This window comes from Hemitrygon akajei, chromosome 10 (genome assembly GCF_048418815.1).
Source record: "Hemitrygon akajei chromosome 10, sHemAka1.3, whole genome shotgun sequence".
Taxonomy (NCBI): Eukaryota; Metazoa; Chordata; class Chondrichthyes; order Myliobatiformes; family Dasyatidae; genus Hemitrygon; species Hemitrygon akajei.
The window spans coordinates 67,322,642-67,339,279 of record NC_133133.1 but is presented as its reverse complement, the minus strand read 5'-3'; the positions used below and the strand labels follow the sequence as shown (position 1 = coordinate 67,339,279).

The following is a 16,638-nucleotide window of genomic DNA, read 5'->3' as shown; positions in this document are numbered from 1 at the left end:
ATTCAAACCTATGGTGACTAACCAGAAATTATTGGTAGGTGGAAATAGTTTTGACTGTTATTTCCTGCTACAGAGTTAAAATAAATTTTGCCCCATTCCTCCCATGAAGGTGTTAATCTGATGAAATATACTTCCATGGGCACCACACATCTAGTTAGGTCCATTTTTCTGATGTGGCAGTTTTTACAGTCAGGCCAAGTCACAAAACTGCTGGCAGGAAATCCAAGGGCACAGGCATCTTTACCGTGAAGACTGGCAAGGTAAGGAGTGCAATTGGATAGTCCATTGTTAGTCACGAGCTGTAACAGCAGGTGGCCACAGACCAAGGTTGCTGGCAGAAAACAGGGTGCAGAGATGGAAATGAGAAGCTGCGACTGGTTGCAGCTGTTCTTTATTATTCTTGTGTTGCTTGAACTCAAGTCATTTTAATATTTATCTTTTGAGGTTTCCCACTGCACAGACATTTTATTGAACAGACATTCAATACCAGACGCTCAATCCGGCAGGCCATTAAAACTGTAATCATACAGTACATGTGGCAATGATTGATAAAATTTCCATTTAACAAGTTTGAACACTTTTCCTCTGCCAGTGATTGTCACATTGGTGTGGTGGAGAGGCCTGTGAATTCCTGAGATCCTGAGGGTGCTGCCATCTAGTGTTTAGCTCCTGGTAGGATCTCTATGGTGATAAGGTCAAAGGGGAGGTTCCCGACAAACAGTGGTCCAATGTAGGCCTCAATTATCAAACTGGCAGAAGACGATGACACATCACAACAGCAGCGACAGTGTAAGTATTGAATTGAATTGACTTTATTTCTTACATCCTTCACACACAAGGAGTAAAATTCTTTACGTTATGTCTCCATCTATATGTGCAATGTGCAACCATAGTAATTTATAATAAATAGAACAATCAATGTCACCTAGAAATACACTCAAACCAGTGTGAGTTAATCAGTCTGACGGCCTGGTGGAGGAAGCTGTCCCAGAGCCTGTTGGTCCTGCTTTTATGCTGTGGTACCATTTCCCAGATGGTAGCAGCTGGAACAGTTTGTGGTTGGGGTGACTCAGGTCCCCAGTGATCCTTCGGGCCCTTTTTTCACACCTGTCTTTGCAAATTTCCTGAATCATGGGACGTTCACAACCACAGATGTGCTGGGCTGTCCGCACCACTCTCTACAGAATCCTGCGATGAAGGGTGGTACAATTCCCATACCAGGTAGTGAAGGATGCAGCAGAGAAGAATCCCTAGTCGTCTTGCATTCCCTGACCCTGATCTGTCAAGGACCATTTGGTGGTTGTCCATGCATCTGCCTCCCCACATTAAACAAAGTCACACACAGGTGTTCTCCATTAAGGGGATCCACCCATTCTCCATACCAGTGATAGACATCAGGAAATAACGGCAGTGAAGAAGCAAACATAGCACCTTTTATTTCAAATCTAATCTGACAGAGGGAAGGAGGGGATTTAAATCACCCCTTATACAGCAACAGTCTACTTAAGTATAGGGGCACAATGGTCTCAGTAAACATATGTACTCACCTGTGTATAATCCAGCAGGTTTCACTGTCAAGTGAACAAGTGTGGGTAAATTCAACAAAATGCTGCAACTTTCCAGGCAGTTTCTATGGAAGAATGATGCTGCTGTACAACAGCAAATTTCACAACACATGCCAGTGATACTAAACCTCATTCGGAAGAATGAAAAACACAGTTTTGCATTTGAGGCCATTAGATTTTGCTTTGATTCATCTTTTATGAAATGACCAAACGCGTGCTATCAGGCAAACTTTGCCACTAGGCGAAAGGAACTTGTATATTTGGCCAGGTGACCCTGATGCCTGGTGAAATAATTTGGCTTTGAGCTGTCAGAGAAAGGTGGAAATCTGCAAGGAGAGATTTTCTGACCTTCTTACCTTGACAACTGATGCTACGGTTGCCTATGATGAAAAGGCTGGAGGCTCTGAGCCAAGTTTTACCATTGTTCCGCCACAATGCCCCAGATCAACAAACCTGATGCAAAATTGGCCTTGAGCCAAGGACCTCATGGCTTTATGAACCATTTATACCCTGTTTGTTGTACCTCACAATGTCATCATGTAATTAAGCCTCAGGCATTTACATCAGTTTAGCAAAATCCCCAGAACAATTTGCAACAAAAGATCAAAAATAACTATCATGACGGTTTGTAAAAAGTATTGTTGCAATAAACAGGTTAAGAAAATAAATAAGAATTGTAATTTGAAGCTGATTTTGTTTTTAAAAAATGATCAAGAAGAGTAGAGAAATGACGAAGATTGATCATTTTTGATCAGAGTATAAATTTGAAATGTTTGAAATACTCAGCAGGCTGGGCTAGAGAGAGAAATATCAATATATTGATTCCAATATTTTGCGGGATTTTTCTGATTTTCATCATTGGCCCTTTTTTTGCTTTTCTTATTTGTGCAGCAAACCCTTAGAAAATAGTGAGTGGCCAAAAAAAATCTAATTACACTTGTAAAAAAAATTTGATAGAGCACAATTGTCTGTAGATTTCTGTGGTAAAAGAAATTCAATTGATACCTTCATCCTTATCTTTCCCCACAATTCCTCTTATCATATAAAAATATTATTTTTCTCCTTCAAGTCTGATTTTAAATTTCTTTTGAATATTGCTAGTGAGTTAGTTTTCAACACCCTTTCAGGTGGTGCAAACAAAATCAGTTATTCATTGTGTAAAACCGGTTTTCCTCTTGTTATCTCTGATTATTTTATCAATTACACAGAATCTGTGCCACCTGGTTATACTGAATACATTTCAGGGGAGCTTTACTAGACTCGTACCTGGAATAGCAGCCTGTTTTGAAAGGTTGAACTGCACCTGCTGGAGTACAGCAAACTGAAAACTGACTTGATGGAAACGTTCAAGATCCCAAGCATTGATGGGGTAGGTATGGAGAAGATGTGTTCACTCACGGGAGAATGTCGAACATGAGGTAATTTATTAAAATAAGGATTGACCCATTTAAGACAGCTATTTTACTCTCCAATGCTCGGCATTTCTTGTAATTGATCTCACAATGGCAATGCAAGGAGCGTCATTAGCTAAGATGTCATCAAAGGGTGATTTCTTTGAGATCTGTGAAACAGCTTAAATTCTTCTCTTAAATGTCTCTTTTTGCCTTTACAAGGCAACTGGGGCCCTGTGGGAATCTGTGATGTACAGCTGCACTCAAACTGCAGTTCTATATGACGGTGATTTCCCACTGCCTAGCGTTTTAGATAGTGCAGGAGTGGCCTGGAGGGCATGCAACTTTGGGGCCTTCAAGATGCAGCCTTGCGTGGCCCCTGCAGACAACTCGATTCCTCACTGGTGTCACCAAGTGGAACATTGAGGAAATTGAAACATCGACTCAGTGTGTGTGGCTGTCGGAGGCCTCTGTTCACTCGGGTGATCGCTCTCTCTCTTTCTCTCACTCTCACTTTCTCTCTCTCTCTCTCTCTCTCTGAGGGGAGAGCCTGCTGATTCTCAAGTCGGGTGAGTATGAATAAGCGTTGGTCAGATTGTAACGTGGAATCAGCGATCTGTTGGTCTCTCCCTCTCGCTGTGGAAAGGCTTGTTCCCCTCTGTCCCTTGTTAGTGAGAGAGAAAGAGAGCCTGTGTCATGTTGAAGTGCTGGGTTGTGGACTGCAGTTTTGTTGAACTGTGAATCATAAGTTCTTTGGAGACATTGCTTTTGCTTGTTTGGTGCAGAAACAGTGGGGGGGGGGGAGGATTGATGCTTTGCTGCTGCTTGTGTGCACGAGGAGGGTGGGGGGACTTTGGGGTTCTAACATTTTCCTGTCTTTCATTCTTTGGGGTTTTCTTCTGTTTCATGGATGTCTGTGAAGAGCAAGAATTTCAGGTTGTGTATCGCGTACATTCTCTGATATTAAATGGGACCGCTGAAACTTGATAATTACAAAAGAGTAAGTTGGTCAGAACAGAAGGGAAGTAACAAAGGAAGTCAGCTGCAACAATATAAGTGCATTTGCATGTTAAAGTGAATTTGTTAAAATCTGACATTATGACATTCAGCACTACAAGCTATCCAAAAAAAAGTGTGTATGGTTCTAACAGAAACACCCCATGTTGCCAGGAGCTGAATCATTATAACAAATGAGCAAAAAGCAATGAGAAACTTCCAGTCACACAGGAAATGTTCGCCAGGTTTTTCATTCTCACTACATTTACAATTGCTTTTAATCAGACAATCAAATAATAAAATTAAATAGCTATAATTAATCTTACAATCAAAGTTTTTAAACTCAGCTAATCTAGGTTTTATTTGTACATAATTGTGGAATTTGCAGCATCCATCTTTATCATGCTTGTTTTATTCTTGATGTTCCTGTCATTATGCAACAGCATATAAGCAGTCATACCAATTTTCCTCATCAAACTCCTTCTGATGGATCAGTGGAAAGTGGATTTGAGCTGACGTTCAATATTGACGTGGTTGGACAAAAGGGCAAAGTCTTGTGGCTTGAAGCTTGGACACTGACCAGCCATGGGTCCAAAGATCCGAAGTACATTTATTATCAAAGTATGTGTACTGTTTACAAGCATGAGATTCATCCTCCACAGATTGTGACGAAACAAAGAAAATCATGGAATCCATTCAAAGAAAAGCATCAAATCTCACCAGTGTGCAAAAAAAAACCTCACAAACATCAGAAAAAATGAGTGATAAATGCATAATATAAAACGCCAACCCACAAAGTCATCGAAAAAGTCCAGGCATGTTTGGTTCAGTTCAATCTAGTGCAGTCCAATCCACAAACCGCATTGATTAAACCTTCCCCAAGACCCAGGACTCCAGCACCATCTTCTGACAGCATCAAGGGAGAGAGAGAGACCATTCGAACACAGGGACCTTCCTCAGAGAGCAGTGAGTGAGGGGGACCGTCACACACAGACACGAGCAACAGGCTTGGAGATAGCACTGAACACCTGCTCACTTTAATGCCTCAATGATGTCAATCTTCCTCAATGCTTTAATCAGCGAAACCAGCAAGAAATGGGGTCAATCATGGGCTTCGTTTGAAGCCTCACTGAACACCCTCAGAGATTGCAAAGTGCCAGATTGCTCAATTGGCCTGAAAACACGCCACCAAAATGTAGCTTGCAGTCTCCAACAGTATCAGAACCACATCTGAAAGGAAAGAAGTGACAGTTTTGTGAACCGTCTGAAGGATGCTGCCCTTGGTGACGTTGTTTGCTGGCACAGTCTTCATCCGTATCAGGAAGCTGATGAAGGATATGGACTTGGGCTGTGTCGAGAGTGGACAGGGTCAACCTCAAGTGAGGAGAGGACAGCTTATGTTAGGCAGGATGTTCAGACAGTAGCTTGTGTGGTGGTCAGGAGGCAGCACTGTATGGTGGCAGTGTCTGACTGGCTGCTGAAGCTCACGGCATTTGTTCAGACTATATTAAGAAGGAAAATGGATTAGGTTTCTTTAGATGGTACATTCAGGGCATTTTGGATTGGGGAGGGAATTTGGAGCATGGGTGAGCTGTGCAGGAAGGACATGCAGTGGAATGTTCTGGGTGAACTCACAGCCTTTATTTTCAATATTGGTACTGACAGGTTATTGAAGGTGGGATGATTGGCCATTGACAGCAGTAATGGGCTATGGGTTGGATATAAGGACCCAAACACTGTTATGTGACCAAGGCTGCAGTGGTTTTAGTGAGGGGACTCTTCTGTGTTTTGCAAGGCAGTTGTAAATGAAGTAAGTAGAAAAATCTGGTGGCCCTTTCCTGTGTGATAGAAATTTCACATTGAGTTACGATTGACAAGGAATCTTTCAGGAAGTCCCAGCTTAGCATTAAACGTGGACTTGGACTGTGTCAGGGTAGTACTTGCACCTCATCTGCATTGGCAGTGAGTGGAGAAGGAGTGCTTGAGGGCCACGGATTTTGCTGTGCCAGGTGTTGCATCCGAGAGAGATTTCAAATTGATCCCCTGCTGCATATTTCATTACTGCTGCACTGAAAATATTGCTCACAACATTTGTGTTCCACCTTAACGGTGAATCAGCATAGAGTAGGTTGCCAAGGGCAGCGCACACAAAAAGCTGGAGGTTCTCAGGGAATCAGGCAGCATCTAAGGAGAGGAATAAACAGTTAACAGTCACCAAGGGCATCAGTATCAAACCTCCAGCTTGTCTTTGACTTTAGCAATACCAATGCACAGTTACAGAAGTCAGCAGTGGCTTCGAATGTTAGACATATTTAAAAACTCTTAACAGTTGTTGACTTTGACAGAAGTCCTTAGCCTTGCCTTTCATCGAAGCCTATTGGTGGACTCCAGTAGTGGGGGTTTAACACTGCGTCACCAACAGCCTAATCCCAGTGGAAACCTTGCCACCCGACTGAGGGGTGTGGAAGGCCATCAAGATTGATTAAGAACTGATGCCCAAACCAGAAGTGTGTAGGCGTAGGAGATCATGTACCATAACTTTATACAGCAGGCCAGGCCTACCTAGATCCAGCCCAAGTATATGGCACCACCACTTGGCTGCTTATTTGACATCAACCCCTCTCCTCTCAAACCACCACTATGTTCTCTTTTGTCTGTTGTAATTCTTTTCCCAGAAAATTGTGGGTAGAAATAATGCAGAAAATGCTGTAAGTACTCGGGAAAATCAGAAAACACCAGTGGACAGAGAAATGGAGTTAACATTTCAAGCTGCTGACCTTTCAGTAAGTCTTGGAATGAACTGTTCTCTGAGTTTAACTTCCAACATTCAGCACCAATATTGCAATTGCAGCACATTCCAGTGAATATTCTGCAGCCGAGCTCTTTAAAAAAAGGAAACTCCATTCCAAACATGAATTTGCTTTACGATGCATATGGATTGCTTTGTAACAAACAGAATGTATGTTATTTTGTGGTTGATGATTAGTATATAGATTTCAGAAAAATTCAATAGTATTGATGCTCAAAATAAACATTCAGCTTTTCTGTTTTTTCCCACTTGACAGCAGATTGTTGTGCAGTAAATATTTTGTGCAATGACAGCATTGTTTTCCTTTGTATAATTGACACAATCTTTTACAAGTAACCACAAGGACCCCCTGAGAGTACTCGAATATTCACAGCGGGTGTCCTCAGAGAAGTATGTGAAACCACTTACATATAACCGAGTATTGAAAGAAGTTTATTGGAGATCAGTGCTGGATATTTTAAAGGAAACATGCCTTCATGGTTGAAAAGGCATCCAAGTAATAAGGCAAAGATTGAGGAATAGCACCTTTTTACACAAAATATTTACCACAATCCTGTCTGTATTTTGCAAAGGACAGCGTCAGGCAGAAAGATTGAGGTAAGTGTATTTAGAACAGCTCTGAGCATCTTAACCACAAAATTAATGTTTATGTACTATATATTGGCCATAGGTCCCAATACTCTCCACTCATTGCTTTGGTCATTGTAGCAAGACAGCTGTTGGATAGGATAACACAATGGTCTAATTCATTGTGTTTGTCACTAATATTTCAACCGCAGTAAGTTCAAAACTAATGCAGCACTGGGAGAGCTTAAGTGCTGTTTCTCTATGCCAATGTAAATATTCTTATATTATACGACAGCGTAAGAAAAAGAATTACACAGCAAATGGTACATCAGAGATCTGATTCTAGGAAGGACTTTTCCACTGAATGTAATGACAGAGTGGCTGGGATTTTAAAAAAACTGAACTTCATTTATACAGAACATTTTTTTAGACCAAATTTGGAGCGTTGTGTTTAGTTCCAGGCATCAAAGCTAAGAATGCCTATGTGGCACTGGAAAAGGCACACAGTGCAGATTTATCAGAATGCCGGCAGCTTTAAATATGAGCATTTTCACAAAAGCTTAGCTTGCCTTCTCTTTTAGTTTGTAAAGCTGAAGTGTGGTTAAATCAAAGACTCTAAAATCATAAACACAAGAGATTCTGCAGATGCTGGAAATCCAGAATAACTTATTCAAAATGCGAGGGAACTCAGCAGTTCAGGCAGCATCCATGAGAAGGTCTCAGCCTGAAACATCAACTGTTTATTCCTTTCTATGGATGCTGCCTGAGCTGCTGAGTTCTTCTAGTGTTTTGTATGTGTTTCTCTAAAATCATAAAAGGAATTCCTAATGTGAATACAAGTAAACAATTAACTTTAGCGAAGGGATCCAGAGAAAGGAACATGCCTTTTGAATGAGATCATCAAAAGGATCACGTTCTCACCTCCTCTCCGAAGTCTCGAGGAAGATGTAATAAACAGATTAAATATTCAAGAATATGTAGGAGGAATGATCAATGAGTTTGTAGATGGCAGATAGAATTTAATACTAAGAATGTGACATGATGCATTGAAATCGCGGTTGGACGTACACAGAAAATGCTATGTCACAAAGGAACACAGACGACCTTGGGTTTCAAGTCCATACTTCCCTGAAAGTGGAAAAACAGGTCAAGAGGATGGTGAAGAAAGCATATGGCATGCTTGACTTCAAAAGATGGAACATAGAATATTAAAAATGGGACTTTGAATTTCAACATAACAAAAAAAAAGAAAATCTACAGATGCTGGAAACCCGAGCAACACACACAAAATGCTGAAGGAACTCAGTAGGCCAGGCAGCATCTATGGAAAAAGAGTACACACAACATTTCAAGCCGAGACCTTTCATCAGAACTAAAAAAAAGATGAGTTGGGTGGAGAATTAGAAGTTGGGGGAGGGGAGGAAGAAACATAAGGTGGTAGGTGAAGTGGGAGGGGGAGGGATGAAGTAAAGAGCTGGGAAATTAATTGGTGAAAGAGATACAGGGTTGAAGAAGGGGGAATATGATAGGAGAGGACAAAAGGCCATGGAAAAAAGGGAAGGGGAAGGAGCACCAGAGGGAGGTGATGGGCAGGTAAGGAGATAAGGTGAGAGAGGGAAATGGGAATGAGAAATGGTGCAGGATAGGTGGGGGTGGTAATTACCAGAAGTTCGAGAAATCAATGTTCATACCGTCAGGTCGGAGGCTGCCCAGACAGATATATAAGGTGTTGTTCCTCCAACCTGAGTGTGGCCTCATCACAACAGTTGAAGAGGCCATGGACTGACATGTCAGAATGGGAATGGGAAGTGGAATTAAAATGTGAGACTACTGGGAGATAACACTTTTACAGGTGGGTGGAGCATTAATGCTCAGCAAAGCAGTCTCCCAATCTACGTTGGGTCTCACCGATATACAGGAGGCCACTGGATACAGTAAGTGACCCCAATGGACTCACAGGTGAAGTGTCACATTACCTGAAAGGACTGTTTAGGGCCTTGAATGGTGGTGAGGGAGGAGGTGTAGGGAGGTGGTACTAGTGTAGCATTTGTTTCGCGTACAAGGATAAGCGCCAGGAGAGAGATTAGTGGGGAGGGATGATGGGACAAGGGAGTCAAGTAGGGAGTGATTCCAGTGGAAAACAGAAAAGTGGGGTGGAGAGAAAGATGTGCTTGGTGGCGGGATCCTGTTGGAGATGGCAGAAATAACAGAGAATTAAGTGCTGGACACAGAGGCTGATGTAGTAGGCCTCTGTAAGAGGAACCCTTTCCTTGGTGGGGTGGTGGGAGGGTGGGGTAAGGGCAGATGTGTGCGAAACGGAAGCAATGTGATTGAGGGCAGTATCAATGGTGGAGGAAAGGAAGACTCTCTCTTTGAAGAAGGAGGACATCTCCTTTGTTCTGGAATGAAAAGCCTCATCTTCAGAGCAGATGTGGCGGAGATAGAGGAATTGAAAGAAGGGGATGGCTTTTTACAAGTAGCAGGGTAGGAAAAAGTATTGTCCAGGTGGCTGTGAGAGTCTGTGGGCTTATATTATTCATTGGTAGATAAGCTGTCAAGAGATAGAGACAGTGAGATCAAGAAAGGGGAAGGAGGTGTTGAAAATGGACCAGGGAAATTTGATGTAAACAATGGTGAGACCACATATGGAATATTATATGCAATTCTGGTCGACAGACTTTAGGATATAGTTTGCTGAAGAGAATTGAGTGGAGATTTGGCAGGAGGTTGTCTTGAATGCAAGTCTTTAGTTATGGAAGTAGATTTGATAAGCTGACTTGTTTTTCCTGTAGCAACAGAGGCTGAAGTTTGATCCAACATAGAAAAAGAAATTCCCAAGAAGCATAGGTAAGGTGGATTGTCAGAATCTTATTCCCATGGTTAGGATATTGAAAACAAAGTGAGAGTAAGGTGAATTGAGGGGATATCTGTTTTTACAGAGAGAGTGATTGATGTCTGGAACTTACTGCCAGAAGAGATGGTGGTATCAGATACCGCCTCTTGAAAAGGCAAACCATAGAGGGATACAGACCTAATGTGGGCAAATAGAACTCATGTAGATAAGCAAAAAAGGTCAGTGGGAAAATGAGGGGAGGGAAGGGAGGTTGGTGACCAGCCTCTGTACTGAATGACTCTCTGACTCACCGTGATGGACTGATTTTTATTGAGTGAGTGTATAGAACAAAGGTGGATATATGGAGTCGAGATACTAACCAACCACGTTTCAGTGGAAGTGCAAGGCAGGCTTGACTGCACATTCTACTTTTTGCCTGATACAGCGGTAGCTTCCTAGCTAGCTTCTGGACTGAAATAGATGTCACAGCTTATAGGAAATCTTTTTTTAATTCTTCTAATCAGCTTTTTTTTGAAATAGGATTTGAAAATATTTAGTGCAAGAAAATTCAGCTCTTATATCAAAATATGCAAGCCATTTTTCACAATGTCAAAAGATTTCTGATGGGAATACCCAGCTGTTCCAAACTATTTTGCCAGGCAGATACAGTTTGGTGATGTTGCACAGGAGCAAATGATTTGAAGGGTCCAGTTATTAACATTTCCGTTGCCACTAGGATTTCTGGAAAATTGTATTGCACAAGGAAATTACTAAAATGCAATCAGAGAATGCCATGTGTTAGACATAGACCATATCTCCCGAGCACCACTACATGGTCCTGTCAAGGGAATTGAGTGAGTGAAGAAGGACAAGGCCCAGGTTTGTTTCAAGCACCAAAGGATTATTATACTACTTTAATGAGTTCCCCCAACATTCTGTGCATGTTGCTTGGAGTTTCGGCATCTGCAGATTTTCTCTTGTTTGTGGAGGGAGCAATGCATGCTTAGTCTTCCTAAAGTTCATCATCATCTCCTTTGTCTTACTGATGTTAAGCTGCAGATGATTCAGCTTGCACCATCTGACAAAGTCCTCCACCAGGATCCTGTATTCATCCTCCTGTCCTCCCTTCATACACCTAACTATTGCTGAGTTATCAGAGAATTTCTGCAGATGTCATGACTCAATGTTGTATCTAAAGGCTAAGGTATACAGAGTAGACAGGAAGGGAGCCAATACTGTCCCCTGTGGGGTAGTGCTGCTTATAGCCATATCTGACACACAGCTCTGAAGCCGCACCAACTGTGGTCTGCCAGTCAGGTAGTCTATTAGCCAAGACACAATAGAAATGCCAACCTGCATTGAATGGAGCTTTTCCCCCAGCAATGAGGGCACTTGAGAAATCAAAAAACGTGATCTTCACAGTACAGCCCTGCTTATCCAAATGGGAGTAGGCTCTGCATAGGATAGCTCTGAAAGCCAGCATATACTTAATAGTGGCTTCCTCTATAGTAAGAAAGTATAAAATATTGCTGAGAAAATTTGATAGAAAGTTTGCAGTAGAGAGTCAGCTTTGTTCATTTTTGGTCTTCAATGACTGTTGTAACAGACCTTTTTATTAAGTTGTTTCATTTTGAGTTTCTTGCAGTTATTGACGAAGAGTGAAAGAAGGTAAATGTAGTCATCATCAGTTGAGGTTCAACAACCTATCTGTTGCAAGTGATGATGAGTAAAAGTTGCTTAGATAGTTTGTTTTATTTCCATTTGTGCTTGTTTGGCATTTTGCCACTTCTGTGGCTTGCCATTCTTATTGGTGGAGATGAGAGTGATGAAAAGGAGTTTCTGCTTTGAACATCTGAATTAGGGGCACAATTTGTTCTGAGAGGAACTCAGCAGGTCAGGCAGCAGGTTATGCTGCCTGACCTGCTGAGTTCTTCCAGTGTTGTGTAATATTCTTTGATCCACAGCATCTGCAGTTGTATTTTTGTGTTTTGTTCTGAGAGGATTGTTAGAGGTGGCCAAGGTGAAAGCAGCACCACACAATTAGACCAGTAAAAATGAATAAATAGGCATATTTGAAATGGAGAATATTCACACAGTCCGTTAGCAAACGGAGAACTCACTAAGTATTGTGGGTCTTGCCAATATTCCATTCCTGAGATCTCAAAGACAGAACTGATCAATTGGACCTCCCTATCAAAACTGGGTCAACTGGAGCTGGTTAGACAAGTCATAGGGTACATGGTTATGGATCTTGTTCAGAGATAGTGAACATGGAGTCTAGTAATCATCATGGGATGGGACAGAGATGTCTATCATCTGTCCATAAACCATCCCCTTAAATCATTTTAGACATCTGGTTGGGTATTCATGTAATGCATGTAATCAGTTGTTATTGTGAATGGGTTATAGCCAGCTGGGGATGAACTGGGTGAAGGGTAGAGAAGGTGTTTTCCTTTGTACTGTACGGAAGTCACCTGGAACATTTAACAGGTCTGCCAAAGGGTCTCAGCCTAAAACTGGAACTGTACTCTTTTCCACAGATGCTGCCAGGCCTGCTGAGCTCCCCCAGCACTGTGTGAGTGTTGCTTGCACTGCTCCCTGTTGCTACTGATGGGAGGATGTGGATGTGGTGAGGACCCGGGGGTGCACCTGGAGGAAGATTTGAGTGGAGCATCAACACAGAGGCTGTGTACAAGAAGAGCCAGAGTCTCCTCTACTTCCTGAGGAGACTGAGTTCCTTGAAGTATGCAGATCTCTCCTTTACATTCCACCAGTCTGTTGTCACCAGTGGCAATGGCGGCAACATGGGTGATGCCAATAAGCTCAATAAACTGATTAGAAAGGTTGGCTGTGTTATAAGAGTCAAACTGGACACACTGGAGGCTGTGGTAGACCAAAGGACCCGACAGAAAATCCTGGCAATTCTGGACAACGTTTCTCACCCTCTGCATGCCACCTTGGCTGAACAGAGGAGCACTTTTAGTAATAGACTAAGACAACTGTGCTGCTCCAAAGAGCGGCATATGAGGCCATTCTTACCCTCAGCCATTAGGCCCTATAATGTATCAACCTAGAGCTGGGCAAGTGATGACCCCCTTCTGTTAGACTGCTTGATGTAACTTATAATTTATTTGTTCATACTTCTATTCTAATATTTGTATATCTGTGCACTTGTAATGCTACAGTGACACTGTAGTTTACTTTGGGATCAATAAAATATCTTCTCAGATTCAGATTCAGATTATTGTCATTTAGAAACCACAAATGCAATGCAGTTAAAAAATGAGACAACGTTCCTCCAGAATTATATCACAAAAGCACATGACAAAACAGACTACACCAGAAAATCCACATAACGTTTGGCAATCCCCAATCCAGAGTCCGGAGAGGCTGCTGCGTATTAATATCGCGCTACCATCTTAGCGCATTCCCCGGAAGGGAGCTCCAAATCCACTGGACAAAACAAGACCAAAAACTAAAGCTACAAGACTTATTTCTATTTCTCTAAATCCCATTCCCTCACAAATTTTCCTGTAACTACTGTCCCTTTTCTCTCCTTCAACCAGCTTGCCCTGGAGGTAATTTATAATAAGCATTTAGCCTACCACCACTGCACCAGAGCTCCTACAAATTCCATGAGTGGAACAAATCACACACTCAGCGATTCAGGAACAGCTTCTTCCCCTCTGACATCCAATTCCTAAATGGACATTGAATCCTTGGACACTACCTCACTTTTTTTTTAATATAAAGTATTTCTGTTTTTTTGCATGTTTTTTAATCTATTCAATATATGTATACAGCAATTGATTGACTTGTTTATTATTATTTTTATTTTTTCTCTTCTAGATTATGTATTGCATTGAACTGCTGCTGCTAAGTTAACAAATTTCACGTCACGTGCCGGTGATAATAAACCTGATTCTGATACTGAAGAATCGGCATTTGTTCAATCCGTGATGACCACATTCCAGAACTAATATTACTTAAACTTCAGACTGCAGTGTGCAAAGAATGCTTCCATTTCTATGTCTTTAGAGCCCAAGCTCCAAACCACCATCAGCTTATTCAATGAAGTATACATGCACATGATGAAAATCTTTCACCAACCTGCCTCTGCTGTGTGATGTCACCCTCCCACAATAAAGGTTCAAATTACATACAACATAACATAGACTGTTTCTTAAGGCTCAGAAGCTACCTCTTAGCAAAGATAAACATTTACGAAGAAATTCACCATCAGATTCAATACGCCAGTATTGCCTCTGGTCAAATGAGGGAGTGGATGTCTGAAGATCAAGACCTCTGACCTGCCACAAGACCTGTACTTTCCAGCTGCACTGCCTTCTGCCCGTCTTTATAAAGAGGTGGCATACCCAGAGCATGCGCAAAAATTTTCTTGGCACGTAGCACGCATTGCCGCCCCTTGTTCCTTTAAGAAGAAATATAACGATTACCTTTACTGCCAAATGAAGCAGTGAATGATATTTTACAACCCAACAGCAGTGAGATGTTTTCACAGGAAACATCTCATGCCAGCTTGACACAGCTGGGTATTTGTGAGATGTTGGATGATACGTTTTGAATTGCTCGCAGACCTGGTGCACACAGTAGTATATGGCTAGTATACAGTTGGGCCAGTTTGCATTGGCCTCGCTCTATTTATTTAGTTTCTTTAGTCATTTGTGAGTGAACACTAGATAGGCAGTGATAATGAAGGTGAATTCTGAACGTAGTTTAGTGCCTCCATGCTTTTATTTTTGCAATAAACATTTAATTTATATTAGTAAAACACTGTTATTTAAGTTCAGCAGTAAGATAGTTTTAAATTTTGTTTACCCTTTCAGCTTGTTTAGAATACTGTATTCCGAGGTCCAATAAGAATACTATTTAGAAATGGTGTTATTTTTCAATTGTCTTTTTAAGAGATTAATATCGATCATTTTGGAACTGATTTGCAAAAATGCTTTATTGATTTCAATCTGTCTCTGCTACACTTTTATTAGTGAAACACTAAGTTAGTGAAGGGCTCTGTTCGGGTGTTTTTGCGTGTCTTCCCACTTGTGCTGCATTGTTAACGTTTAGTTGCTTGTTGCTTCAAAACACGGCACTAGGCTTCAGCAAGTCGATTGTAAAACTACAGTGAAGCTCACATCCATTTGGAAGGATAACTCTGAAACTTCAGTACAAACTCTCAGAGTACATTATTGAATTCTAAAGACAACAAAAACTTCTAAGCACCCCTGGGACTTAATAACTGCAGGGGTCTAACTATGAATCATTTAGTACACACAGCATGCCGATGACATGGTGAGACAAAATAAAACAGGTTTTGTGAATAAATGCCAAGATGTCTTTCAATGATAAGAAATCCTCAAATTTCATTTGTAACATTCACATGATTTCATTAACCCTTCCAGTTCTATAGCTTTCTAGGTATTAGAAATAAAAAGGGGAAAAAAATGTTTTCAAATCCAGAACAATGAGTGTATCTGTATTCACGAAAGAAGCTTTGAATCTCAGAATTTAGACTTCCTTTCTTTAAAGCGAAACAGAATTGAGGTCAAATTATGGATTTCATGGTCAGCATGAAAGCAAATACCTCTTGGAGTAATTGCAGAGCTAGCTAACATGGTATCAAATCCTGCAAAAGAAGCACTCAAACAGTGATTACAAGAGGTCATACGAGTGAAACTGAGATGAAAACCAGGATTTAATGGCCTGAGAAGAATGCAATTCAGACATAAGAACCATATACATGAAAGATTCAATCACAGTGTCAGTGGGCACGTCATCAGATGGTCGAAGAGCACTGCTTTGTCAGCTACCAGCTAATAAGCACCAGTATATATGGATCAAAAACCTTCAGTCAGATCCAGACAGCAACATAACCTTCAGTATGATACAGTGTGTAAGATAAAGAAAGAAGTACCTCATGGTGTTTTATTAATATGATTGCATAAGATAAATGACTTGAGCAGCTCAATGTGATCTATCTAGTCGGATCTACCTTCTTGATTGAAATATGATTACTATATGAAATGTGTTAGCCAATTAACGAGTGTAAAGGAAAAGGTGGAGGGTAAACAACAAATGTATAAAGGAATGATAAAACAGGACTACCACAACTTACTTACCTATTCATAATGAATAACTTAAAATAAAAAATACAGGTTGTACTGATTGTGACAGTGGTAGATACGAATCTTTTTATTCATTTTTTGTGAAACAGACAGGATTAGCAAGGGCATTCATTTTCACTCCGTGTATGTTAAGGCTTGATCGTTAGACTCACCCTTGTTGGTGATGGTTATTGCTTGGCACTACTGGAGTGCAAGTAATACTTGCCACTTATCAGTTCATTGCATGACGTTGTCCAGACCTTGCTGCATGCAGATAGAGGCTGCTGCGTTAACATACGAGCTGAGGGTGGAATTGAATGAGTGGTGAGCATCTCCACTTCTGACCTTAAGATGG

The 16,638-nt window shown here is 41.2% G+C and overlaps 1 long non-coding RNA gene across 1 annotated transcript in view; it reads left to right on the top strand.

The window, feature by feature from the left end:
• Positions 1-694: 694 nt before the first annotated feature.
• The window catches only part of LOC140734079 (uncharacterized), a 37,578-nt gene continuing 21,634 nt past the window's right edge, over positions 695-16,638 (top strand). Inside the window, exons 1-2 of the long non-coding RNA XR_012100466.1 lie at positions 695-789; positions 2,774-2,934. This is a non-coding gene — a long non-coding RNA (uncharacterized lncRNA). The remainder of the gene's footprint in view (positions 790-2,773; positions 2,935-16,638) is intronic.